This window comes from Schistocerca gregaria, chromosome X (genome assembly GCF_023897955.1).
Source record: "Schistocerca gregaria isolate iqSchGreg1 chromosome X, iqSchGreg1.2, whole genome shotgun sequence".
Lineage (NCBI taxonomy): Eukaryota > Metazoa > Arthropoda > Insecta > Orthoptera > Acrididae > Schistocerca > Schistocerca gregaria.
This window is the reverse complement of record NC_064931.1, coordinates 283,449,185-283,461,482: the sequence shown is the minus strand read 5'-3', so window position 1 is coordinate 283,461,482 and position 12,298 is coordinate 283,449,185.

Genomic DNA, 12,298 nt, shown 5'->3' with positions numbered 1-12,298 from the left:
ATTGGTTGTGAAATGGGTATTGTTGAGTGATGTTAACCCTATGTAAAGCAGTATTGAAATTTCGTTCATTGCAGAAAGAGGAATTGTCACCATATTGCACGAAACAACCTGAGGCGTGGTGGCAGCACTATAGTGGCATGCACTATACAGCTGTGAGATTTCAAAATGCCTTTGATGACGGAATCCTGTGACATGTCCAGAGACGATTTACATGAATTTAGAAGGAAGAAACGACACTTGGAATCTTGGAAGGGAAATGTGATAAAATAAATGAAGGGCGTCGATTCGGAGCATACAGCTGTTAGCAAACATTGTTCCCAAAAGAGAAACAGGTGCAGACTGCAGCTAAATAGTCACAGAGTATAAATTGTTTGTATCATCTGTATATAATACACTGACGGGAAAGAAATCGCAACACCGAAAGGTAATTAATGTAGAGTACTGCAATTTCGAGAACATATTTGCCTAGGTAACATACTTAAGTCATTAACATTGCGAGATCATAGACTAATGTAAAACAGAGAAAATACATTGCAAATGAGAAATTCTGGTATATTAATAACCGATGTAACTGCCAGAATGTAGAATGGTAAGTCTGCATGTAATGATCGAAGGAATCGCTGTGTTAAAAAGAAGTTTACAGATACCAGTGGCTGTATGCTGGTTCCTATTTCGATTGCACAAGAGGTGGGCTCCATTCTACACGTAAGGCAGGGGGCCTGAAGGTGGTGTAGTGTAGCGCTGAAACGCACAGAAAAAATTAAATAAGACGGGAAATTTAGACAGCAAAAGGTGTTGCGATTGGACATTATAACTCTATCATGTTACAAGTCAAGGTAGCAAACAGAATATTGACTTCCATATCGTCCTGTATTGTCCATGTCGATATGAATTATTTAATTATGAATGTTTTTACGAATAATAGCAATCTGTACAAATATGCTGAAATGATAAAAAAATTCGTTTCAAATATAACACTTTTCTTAGCTACGTGATGTTTGCTATAAAATGAATGATGTTTAAATAAAAAAGGCGCTATGTGAGTCATCTTAATTTACCATTCCCTATTACCATTTTCTATTATTTAGCTTCGTGCTATGATTACAGTTATCGCTATATAATTCCTGATAAGTGTGTGGGAAAAACTAAAAGATTTGGAAACAATGTTCCACAAAGCCTTATGTAACATAGAGTTATGAAGATATATGATTGTGCGTAATGTAACTGACGTTGTTCTCACGTAGATGAGGTGTAATTTGTATTGGTATTCTGTAAAGTGTATGCTGTTTTGATCTATTTCCAACTTTTTATCTCCTTTTGCCCAACACTATTCAAGGTGCGATGAATGTTTCACTGATGTATCCCTAACAGGAAAAATAACTGAAACGTGGAACATATGTAAGCTATTATCGAGATTAAATATATTTATCTTATCTAACTTCTTTCTTTGCTTTTACTTAATGTGACTTATATATCACCAAAATCTTTGATGTAACATCTATGTAAATGTGTCATTCATTGTTTGTGTACATTTAGATCAATGTAATTTTAAAAGTGATGTCCCACAAATGATTGTAAACGTTAGACCCTTACTTGTAGCACTGGTTCACGCATAGGGAATGTAGACTTATAATGACGTAAATCTTGGAGTGAAAACCCTCTGCAACGAAACTGGCTTCTCGGGAATAGAAAAGGTGGATTTGGTGGTGCAACTACAAGGGTCCTTGGCTGCAGGAGTAACTCGATGGGAGACAGCGAGAGTCGGTGGCTAGCATACAAAGTGTTCGCATCTTGTGATCGAAGTGAGGGAAGAGGAACAGCAAGATTATACACAGATTAAAAACAGTTTGGCATCACTTCGGTTCCTAGACTTCCGGAACCTGTACAGAAAATTGAAACACAGATCAACATTAACATGATTTCCGTGTTTTATGTTGCTCACGAAAATCACACATTCTATGTTATACCACCATACAGGTAAACCTTCAGATGTGGTGGTCCAGATTGCTGTAGGCACCGGTACCTCTTAAACCCTGTAGCACGTCCTCTTTCATTGATGCATGCCTCTATTCGTCGCGGCATACTATCCATAAGTTCATCATGGCACTGTTGGTCCAGACTGTCTCACTCCCCAAAGGCGATTCGGCTTAGATCCCTCAGAGTCGTTGGTGGGTCACGTCGCCCATAAACAGCCATTTCCAATCCATCCCAGGCATGTTCTATATGGTTATTGTCTGGAGAACATGTTGGACACTCTAGTTGAGCGATGTCGTTTTCCTGAAGGAAGTCATTCAAAAGATGTACACGATGGGGATGCGAATTGTCGTCCATGAAGACGAATGCCTCACCAATATACTGCCGAAGTGGTTGCACTGTCGGTCGGAGGATGGCAATCGCGTATCGTACAGCCGGCACGGCGCCTTCCATGACGAGTCTCCATCTTGCTGCACTTGCTGGACAGTGTGTCTGAGGCGTACTGCCTGGTCGGATATCCTCCAATCATGTCTCCGACGATTGTCTGGTGGAAAGGATATGCGACACTCATCGGTGAAGAGAACGTGATGCCAATTCTGAGTGCTGCATTCGGCATGTTGTTGGGCCCATCTGTACCGCGCTGCATGGTGTCGTGGTTACAAAGATGGACCTTGCCATGGACGTCGGGTGTTAAGTTGCGCATCATGCAGCATATTGCATACAGTGGATGCACAAAAAGCATTATTCAACATGGTGGCTTTGCTGTCAGGGATCCTGCGAGCCACAATCGGTAGGTAGCGGTCATCTACTGGAGTACTGGCCCCTAGGCGGCCTGAGCAAGGATGTCATCGCCAGTTCCTGTATCTCTTTATCTCCTCCATCTCCGAACAACATCGCTTTGGTTCACTCCGAGACGCCTGGACACTTCCCTTCTTGAGAGCCCTTCCTGGCACCAAATAACAATTCCGGAACTAGTGTATCCCTAACAGGAATCATAACTGAAACGTGGAACATGTCTAAGCTAGTATCGAGATGAAATATATTTATCTTATCTAATTTCTTCATCGAATCGTGGAATTGGGCGTCTAGGCATGGTTGAACTACAGACAACTCAAGCCCTGTACCTCTTTTCTGATGGAATGACTGGAACTGATCGGCTGTAGTGCCCCTACATGTAATAGGCGCTGTTAATGTATGGTTGTTTACATCTTTGGTCGTGTTTCTTGACATCTCTGAACAGTCAGAGGGACTGTGTTTGAGATACAGTATCCACAGTCAACGTCAATCTCCAGGAGTTCTGGAAACATGGGTGATGCAAAACTTTTTGTAATGTGTGTATTATATAGCCTCGGACGCCGAAGCTACTAGGCCCATTAGTCATGGCATTCATTGTTTAGCTCTGAGATATCAAATTACGACGTTAAGAAGAGAATTTTCAGAGCATGTTATACAGCGAGATCCATGTGTATTTCTGCCGCCTTTCTTTAATATCCACAGGAGATCGTTGCTGCCACCACATTCATCCAAGAGAATCGACTGAGTACTGTATAATTACATGGAACAATTACGTGTTATATTATCAATAATAGCTGTGAGTTCTACAAACTTTGGGTCGAGCAACCATATTTTTTCTTTAGTCATTAACCTAGATAGCGTCCTATCCCAAGTGCTACGATATTCCCGAGTATCCTATTGCATTAAACTGAAAAGTGATCGTCTTCTTTCAATGTAGTTCATAAACTCTGAGCAATAGCAAATTTCGTAATTATTCAGTGGGCTTTATGTCTGAAGTATTGCATGTATTTTTCGTCAAAGGGTATTTAAGCTTTCACCAAAATACATTTGCAAAGAGACGATGTCGACTACTTTAGTTGGACGTTGCCCTTACTAAAATCCCAGTACAGTATCACAGTTACATGAATAAAACTAGGATCCTTCAGAATCGTGTACTAGCTAATAAACTGGAAGGGCCAGCACCTGATATAATTATTTTACAGGTTTGTAACTAACAATGCTTACATTTTCATGTATATGCAGAGCGAAGTGTTTTTCATGTTGTGTATTATCTAAAATGTTTAGTTTTGAGCTGGATCAGTTCAAAGAATGGTTTTGGGGTCCCTAATGCCAGTCGTTGAGTAAGTTACCAGCATAAATGACAATAGCAGTATAACAATTGTGCACCTTTCATTCTTATAATCTGTGTGTGCCATTATAAGTAAATAGCTGCCACGCCACAAACTGTAGCAGATCTGGGGACCACATGTTGTATTAGAGCTACATTGTACAAAGAAGTGAATACTCTTTGAGTATACAAATAGTAATTGGAATAGAGAACATTATTAGAAAACCACTTCAATGATAGTTTTCTATGTTAATTAAGTTGATGATAAATACTCTTGTCCATGTTAACACAGCTGCAACATTAGTAATCATTTGCCTGTCTGTGATGATCACTTGCCTTCTACTGTAATAGTAATTGTTACTGGGAGCCAGTTGTTACAAATACGGTTAATATTCCTTCTGTGTTGACCACGCCAAACCACTGTTAACAGTGCTTGCTGAATTGTTCTACTACCTTGTATCTTTCTTGCAAATCAGAATTTTAGTATCAAGTAAAGTGTTTTCGAATAATTAACTTTCTTTATGAATAGTGATAGTACTTGTTACAACTTTGCCTAATTAGGCTGGCGACGGTTCGTTTTACGTAATTATTGTTTACTTTATATCTAGTAGATCTTTGGTTCGTTTCCCATTAGTTCTTTTATTCGTCTTTTCAACAGATATCGTTAGGGAAATGAAAATTATCCCATACCTTAATCATTATACACAATCGTGATCAAACCTAATTCCTTTCATAGGACTAAAATTATCCTTGTATTGCTAATTTAATTGTAACGTGTAGTGTTGTAAATCTACCAGCGGACTGTAAACACTTAATTATAAAATGTAACATGAGTAACTGCGTCAGGCATTCAGTACCGTCTATTACAGATATAAACTCGACATTATGGGACGCAGTTACCAGGGGCGAAGTAAATGAGATCACCAATCAGAAAATATGTTAAAGGAGTATCATGAGAACTTCGTGGAAGGCATCAAGTGGAGTAGTTTATTGTAATTATGGAGATGGTGGTGTGTGACTATATCAAGTGTCCAATATGTCAGTGTTATGTTGAAAGCATCTATGTCATTTTTCCGACATCAAGTGGAAGTCAGGGCACAGCCACATTTAAAAGAACCGTTACACCGAGCATCCGACTATACAACGGGACTTTGGCATTCTTTCAATACGAAGATAGGAGAATTCCCATTTAACTCACTCTAACAGTTCCATCTAAGTTCTATGTAATTACAAACTATAAGGATTGATTCCGTATTTTATTATAAATTCTAGATATCAGAAAAAATAATGAGAATATTCATCAACGTTAGCAGCAAGTACAACTATGTGGTTTCATTCAAATTACAGCTGTAGGATATCAGAGGCTTATCAGAGTCGTTGGCTAAGCATTAAGCGTAGTATTGTAAGTAATAGCCATGCGATACGATGTAAGATTCTTCGTAATGATAGTACCCTCCGACCGCCGTGTACGGTATTTTCCCCTATGCATCGTTATTTTTAGCTTGTAAGTTAGATATCAATCATACATTAAAGCAATTATACTCAGATAAGTTTATTTGTTGTCGGTAGTAAAAGCTTTGTAAACTATATTCGTAAAATAAAATTACATCTGTTGTTGTTGTGGTCTTCAGTCCTGAGACTGGCTTGATGCAGCTCTCCATGCTACTCTATCCTGTGCAAGCTTCTTCATCTCCCAGTACCTACTGCATCCTACATCCTTCTGAATCTGCTTAGTGTATTCGTCTCTTGGTCTTCCTCTACGATTTTTACCTACTACGCTGCCCTCCAATACTAAATTGGCGATTCCTCGATGTCTCAGAACATGTCCTACCAACTGATCCCGTCTTCTAGTCACGTTGTGCCACAAACTTCTCTTCTCCCCAATTCCATTCAATACCTCCTCATTAGTTATGTGATCTACCATGTAATCTTCAGCATTCTTCTGTAGCACCACATTTTGAAAGCTTCTATTCTCATCTTGTCTAAGCTATTTATCGTACATGTTTCACTTCCATACATGGCTACACTCCATACAAACACTTTCAGAAACGATTTCCAGACATTTAAATCTATCCTCGATGTTAACAAAGTTTTCTTCTTCAGAAACGCTTTCCCTGCCATTGTCAGTCTACGTTTTATATCCTCTCTACTTCTACCATCTTCAGTTATTTTGCTCCCCAAATAGCAAAACTCCTTTACTACTTTACGTGTCTCATTTCCTAATCTAATTCACCCGACTTTATTCGACTACATTCCATTATCCTCGTTTTGCTTTTGTTGATGTTCATCTTATACCCTCCATAAAAGACACTGTCCATTCCGTTCAACTGCTCTTCCAAGTCCTTTGCTGTCTCTGACAGAATTACAATGTCATCGGCGAACCTCAAAGTTTTTATTTCTTCTCCATGGACTTTAATACCTACTCCGAACTTTTCTTTTGTTTCCTTTATTGCTTGCTCAATATACAGATTGAATAGCATTGTGGATAGGCTACAACCATGTCTCCCTCCCTTCAAAACCACTGCTTCCCTTTCATACCCCTCGACTCTTATAACTGCCATCTGCTTTCTGTACAAATTGTAAATAGCATTTTGCTCTCTGTATTTTACCCCTGCCACCTTCAGAATGTGAAAGAGAGTATGCCAATCAACATTGTCAAAAGCTTTCTCTAAGTCTCCAAATGCTAGAAACATAGGTTTGCCTTTCCTTAATCTATTTTCTAAGATACGTCGTAGGGTCAGTATTGCCTCACGTGTTCCAACGTTTCTACGGAATCCAAACTGATCTTCCCCGAGGTCGGCTTCTATCAGTTTTTCCATTCGTCTGTAAAGAATTCGCATTAGTATTTGGCAGCTTTGACTTTTTAAACTGATAGTTCGGTAATTTTCACATCTGCCAACACCTTCTTTTTTTGGGTTTGGAATTATTATATTCTTCTTGAAGTCTGAGGGTATTTCGCATGTCTCATACATCTTGCTCACCAGATGGCAGAGTTTTGTCAGGACTGGCTCTCCCAAGGCTGTCAGTAGTTCTAATCGAATGTGGTCTCCTCCTGGGGCTTTGTTTTGACTCAGGTCTTTCAGTGCTCTGTCCAACTCTTCACGCAAAATCATATCTCTCATTTCATCTTCATCTACATCTTCTAACATTTCCATAATATTGTCCTCAAGTACATCGCCCTTGTATAGACCCTCTATATACTCCTTCCACCTTTCTGCTTTCCCTTCTTTACTTAGAACTGGGTTTCCATAAAACAGCTCTTGATATTCATGCAAGTGGTTCTCCTTTTTCTAAAGGTCTCCTTAATTTTCCTGTAGGCAGTGTCTATCTTACCCCTAGTGAGATAAGCCTCTGCATCCTTACATTTGTCCTCTAGCCATCCCGGTTAGCCATTTTGCACTTCCTGTCGATCTCATTTTTGAGAGGTTTGTATTCCATTTTGCCTGCTGCATATACTGCATTTTTATATTATCCCCTTTCATCAATTAAATTGAATATTTCTTCTGTTACCCAAGGATTTCTACTAGCCCTCGTCTTTTTACCTATTTGATCCTTTGCTGCATTCACTATTTCATACCTCAAAGCTACCCATTCTTCTTCTACTGTATTTCTTTCCCCCATTCTTGTCAATTCTTCCCTTATGCTCTCCCTGAAACTCTGTACAACCTCTGGTTCTTTCAGTCTACCAGGTCCCATCTCCTTAAATTCCCACCTTTTTGCAGTTTCTTCAGTTTTAATCTACATCTAGTTAATTTAAATACTAAGTTAATGTCAGTAATGGATTAGAACAATTCTTGCAGTTTACGTACTTAGTGTAAATATAAAATCACTTAAATATTAATAATATATGGAAAATCATTTTTTACTCAATGTTTCAGAAAAAGGTGCTGTAAAATAGCATAAAAGGAATTTAAAAAAATAAAGAGTTGTGCAGTTAAGGGTGCTGAGAAGATAAGCAAAGAGAGAACAAGCCAAGACAACGATCTTATCTCCAGGTCACTAATCAAGACTTTCAGTGTCATATTAAACACTCCAGATAGTTATATTAAAGGTCACTCCCATTCTGTCCCCACCAGGGGAATCACTGGCAATTCATCAAAGTCACCCCAACCTTCACCTTCCACTATAGATCTCTCTTCTTCTCCCCAGTGGACCAATAGGAAGTTGGAACCAACAGGAAATAAGTACTCCTCTGCCCTCCCCTTTATTATGATGCAAACCCAGCTGCCCAGGCCCCCTCATTGGAGGTCTGATCATCATAATGAATGAATGAAGCACCGGCAGGGACCAGGGAGCACACCCAGGCATAACCTGAAGAAGACTCTTATGTTTGAAAGCAAGTTCCTAATGGTATTAAAATTAATAATATTGTTATTAATAAATACATATTCGATTATTACTTATGTTTTATTATTTCTTTTTCCAGCACTACAGTGCATCCTTGGTCTTGTAGTAACTGAAGAGTTGAATGAGGACATACATTTGGACTCACAGCCACAGCAGTCCACAGGCGGTCTTCCTGATTTATCAGACCTGCTCTCATTCGACTATACTGTAGCGCCACAGCAATGCGAGCAGCAGCCATCGCAGTTGGCCCTACGTCATCTCATTGAGATGTAGACCAATCCCTCACAAGTACTACCGTCCGGCAACACCTATAATGTAATTGTGAGTGGGTCTAAACTAATTAATGCAGCTCTCACACCAGACAGTGACTATTGCGTGTTGATTTCGTTGGAAGTACGCAACGCATCACTGATGGAGTTCCTGTGTATTTAATGCTGCCTGTTGGACTGAATGCAATGCAAGCCGGATTTAAGGGTTACAGGAGGCAGCTTCTTTCAAAATAATGTGCTGCCAATATGCAATGATTGTTGTGTACATATAAAATAATAAAACTGATACATATAACTTCCTGAAGTTGTAATTTCACAATCCAGTGTTCTATCAAACTATTAAGAAAAGCATATAGTGTCTTAGGGAGCATCAGCGATTACATGCTGCTACGACCACCACAACTGCCACTGCAGTCCTCGCCACCACTGTTGCCACACCGATGCCACTGCCCCAGATGCTACTGTAGCCACCCCTGTCTCTGCTCTCGTATAGCACTTGTACATCAGAGCTCCATAACACATGGGCTCACAATCACATTCTCCTCATTAATGTATGAAATAAAAATTTGTGAAAAGTGGGCAGCGTCTTTTACTCCTAAGACATTACTATTTACTGGCTGTTATATTAAATATTAAGGAAAATACACTGAGTAAAAAATTTCATTATTCTCATTTTAACAACCAACATATTACTTTTAATAGAACGAGGCCCATCAATCTGGTATTGTGCAGTTACATGATAATGTTTATAAGTGGTTTCATACATAAAAAGCAGCACATTATTTAGCAACTGAGGCAGGAAATTAAATCTTTGAGAAACCACATAGTAAAGGCAGAAACTGTTTTGGAAACATATAATAGTCTACAACATATTAAATATGATAATGTGATGACTTTCAGTAAGTTTCATACAAATGCTCAAAAGCATTTTAGAAACGTTTCTTGACTTCAGCCACTTGAAGACATAAATGATAACAGGAATGTCTTTTTCTTCGAAATTATGTTCCTTCCAGCTGTAGCATCGCAATATATTTGAGATTATTCTGAATTCCCGTTTTAAGTCGATTTCTAAGATACACCAAAGATGTACAGTCACTTTTCAGCTTTAACAGGGAGTTAATGGCTGACGCATCAGTAGACGTATCTTAAAAAATACACCCACTGTTTCACACACGTTAAGTACGAGCACCACCACTGCACTATGGGTCATACTCTTGTTCATTCTGATGATGAACTGGCAAGAGAGCCGAGCGTATTCGTTCTTCATACTGTGATCATAATTTTCAAGAGAAGCATACACTGCTGCAAATAATGTATTTAAACAGCTATCAATAAATAGTTCACCCAGTCATGAAGGAACCAGGAATGGGTGAAAGCATCGAGGTGCATAGAACGTGAGCTAAAGCAGCCACATGATATTGTAATTATTAAGTATATCTATAGCTGTAGCTTAAACAGCGCCGGCTGCTAATTTATCATTGTCAGTACGGTACCAGACCAGGAGTTCTATGCTATGGTTTCATTTGATAAGTGATTTAGTAATACAGATAAATTGTTTCTTTGATTTTATTTGTCATTGTAAATTTCTGCTTTGCTCCATGAGAACGTTCGCTGTCTTTCGGTAATGCTGGAAGACCATAATATCATAGCAGGACACTTTCCTGTTACCGCTAAAGTATTTATCACATCACAGTGGTAGAAAGAATCCTGAGGACAAAGAAGAAGAAGAAAACAGTGAGAAGAAGCAGTCGTATTAAAACACCTAGTGTCTGCCAATACCTAACACATCTGATCTGGTCGAACTGTTCCCTTTTTAATTCCAGCGTTAGTAGCGCTGTCAGCTGTTGGTTGGTTAGCAACAGTAAGTGTTGCCATAGCCCAAGCAGTAAAGAACATCCAGAACGGTCAGGAGAAACTACAGGCATCTAAAATACATAATGATAGAGGCAGCTGATATTGGTAAAGAACTATATTTAAAACCATATACGAAATGACATGGACTGTTTATTTAAAAATAGTCTCCTAATTATTCTACTGGACATGTCTCTTACCTAGACAGATCTGCTTAACTTTTACAAGAAACTAAAAGTTTATAGTTTTCGTGGTGTGTTTTTAAGGGGTAAATGGCCAAAGTCGACTTGGAAATGAAAGGACTGTGGGATCGTAAATTTGGACATTGCAGGAGGATCTGGAAAGCCCAGGTTGCGTATAAAAAAAATTGGGGAAAACGTATTCTACTTTGACTCACAAAGGGATTTACATCTTCTGGAAGAATAAGACTGATACTTCGCCAACAAACCATGTTTTCTACGATTTCTGGCACTACCAAGGCTTCAGTACATACCTCTACGGCCATTTCTATCTAATTTTTCTCCCGCCGACTGCATAAAAACAAGTATCTTTCGTATCACTAAGTCACTATTGATTTGGATGTGATGTCATAGAGTCTGACTTTAAAAGAGCACTCGTTTGTATTAAATGCCAATTATCTCCCACTATAGATCCAAGCAGGGATGAATGGAGTATTACAGTGATTGGTCTGGACACTTATAATGGTGTTCCTAATGTCAATGAGGTGAACAGTAAACTTCGTCTAGTAGGTGTCAAGGTTGTGTCGATTCCTCCATGGTCGTATGCCATTGACGATCTAAATGCAATATAAAACGATCTGTTGGAGGATTTCTGTTACCTGCAAACTTCAGAACGTCTATATCAGAGATAAAAACGTCAGAATAATAAAAAAAGACTTTAGTGAGGAAGGCTCAGTAAGTTCCCTACACGGCTTCTCTCGGAGTCAAGTTTCGGTTAATTGCAACAAGTCGAATCAGCCTGCGGATATTCTATCTGTCATCATGACTCTTGTCAAGTGTAATATCTCAAATAATTCATACCTCAATGGCCGATTAAATCAGATTATCTACGGATTTTTCCCTATAGTGGGACCAGGATACAAATTTGCTGAGATGCTAAGCAAGCCAATATTCCTCCAGTGACCGTTCAGACATAAGAGCATCTCAAATTGAACACAGTTGACCTGGACGGGAATGTAATTGGTTTTCTAGGAAAGGAAATTACGTTACATATTCATTTGCAGTAGCACTAAGTGTGTAAAGTACAAAATCAACACACAGTCACTAATCCTCTCTGCAGCAGAAGGAAAACGGAATAACATGTCAAAATTACGGGTTCCTCAAGTCGATAGGATTGAAACTTCCCAATGACTTCAGTTGAAATGATCACTCCAGTTTAATATGACGAATGAGTCGCTCGACACGAACATATCTTCCCAACACTTCTGCTCTGGAGACGTTAAGTGATACTGATTAATAAGAATTTCGATTCCGTATCAAGATGATTTAACAATTCTGAACAGCAATTTCCTATCCTTGGAAGGCTCATTTACAAAGAACGATGGAACCACTGCAGCAAAAACATTGTGACCTACAAAAAAATTCGTTCGAATTTCCGTTTCGATAAATACAATACAAACTTAAAGGTGTAGAAGTCGATCCTGCATCAAAAACTGGATTCACCTCAATACTCACAACTTACGTATCTACACCAAATTCGGACCTGAATGTTCTAC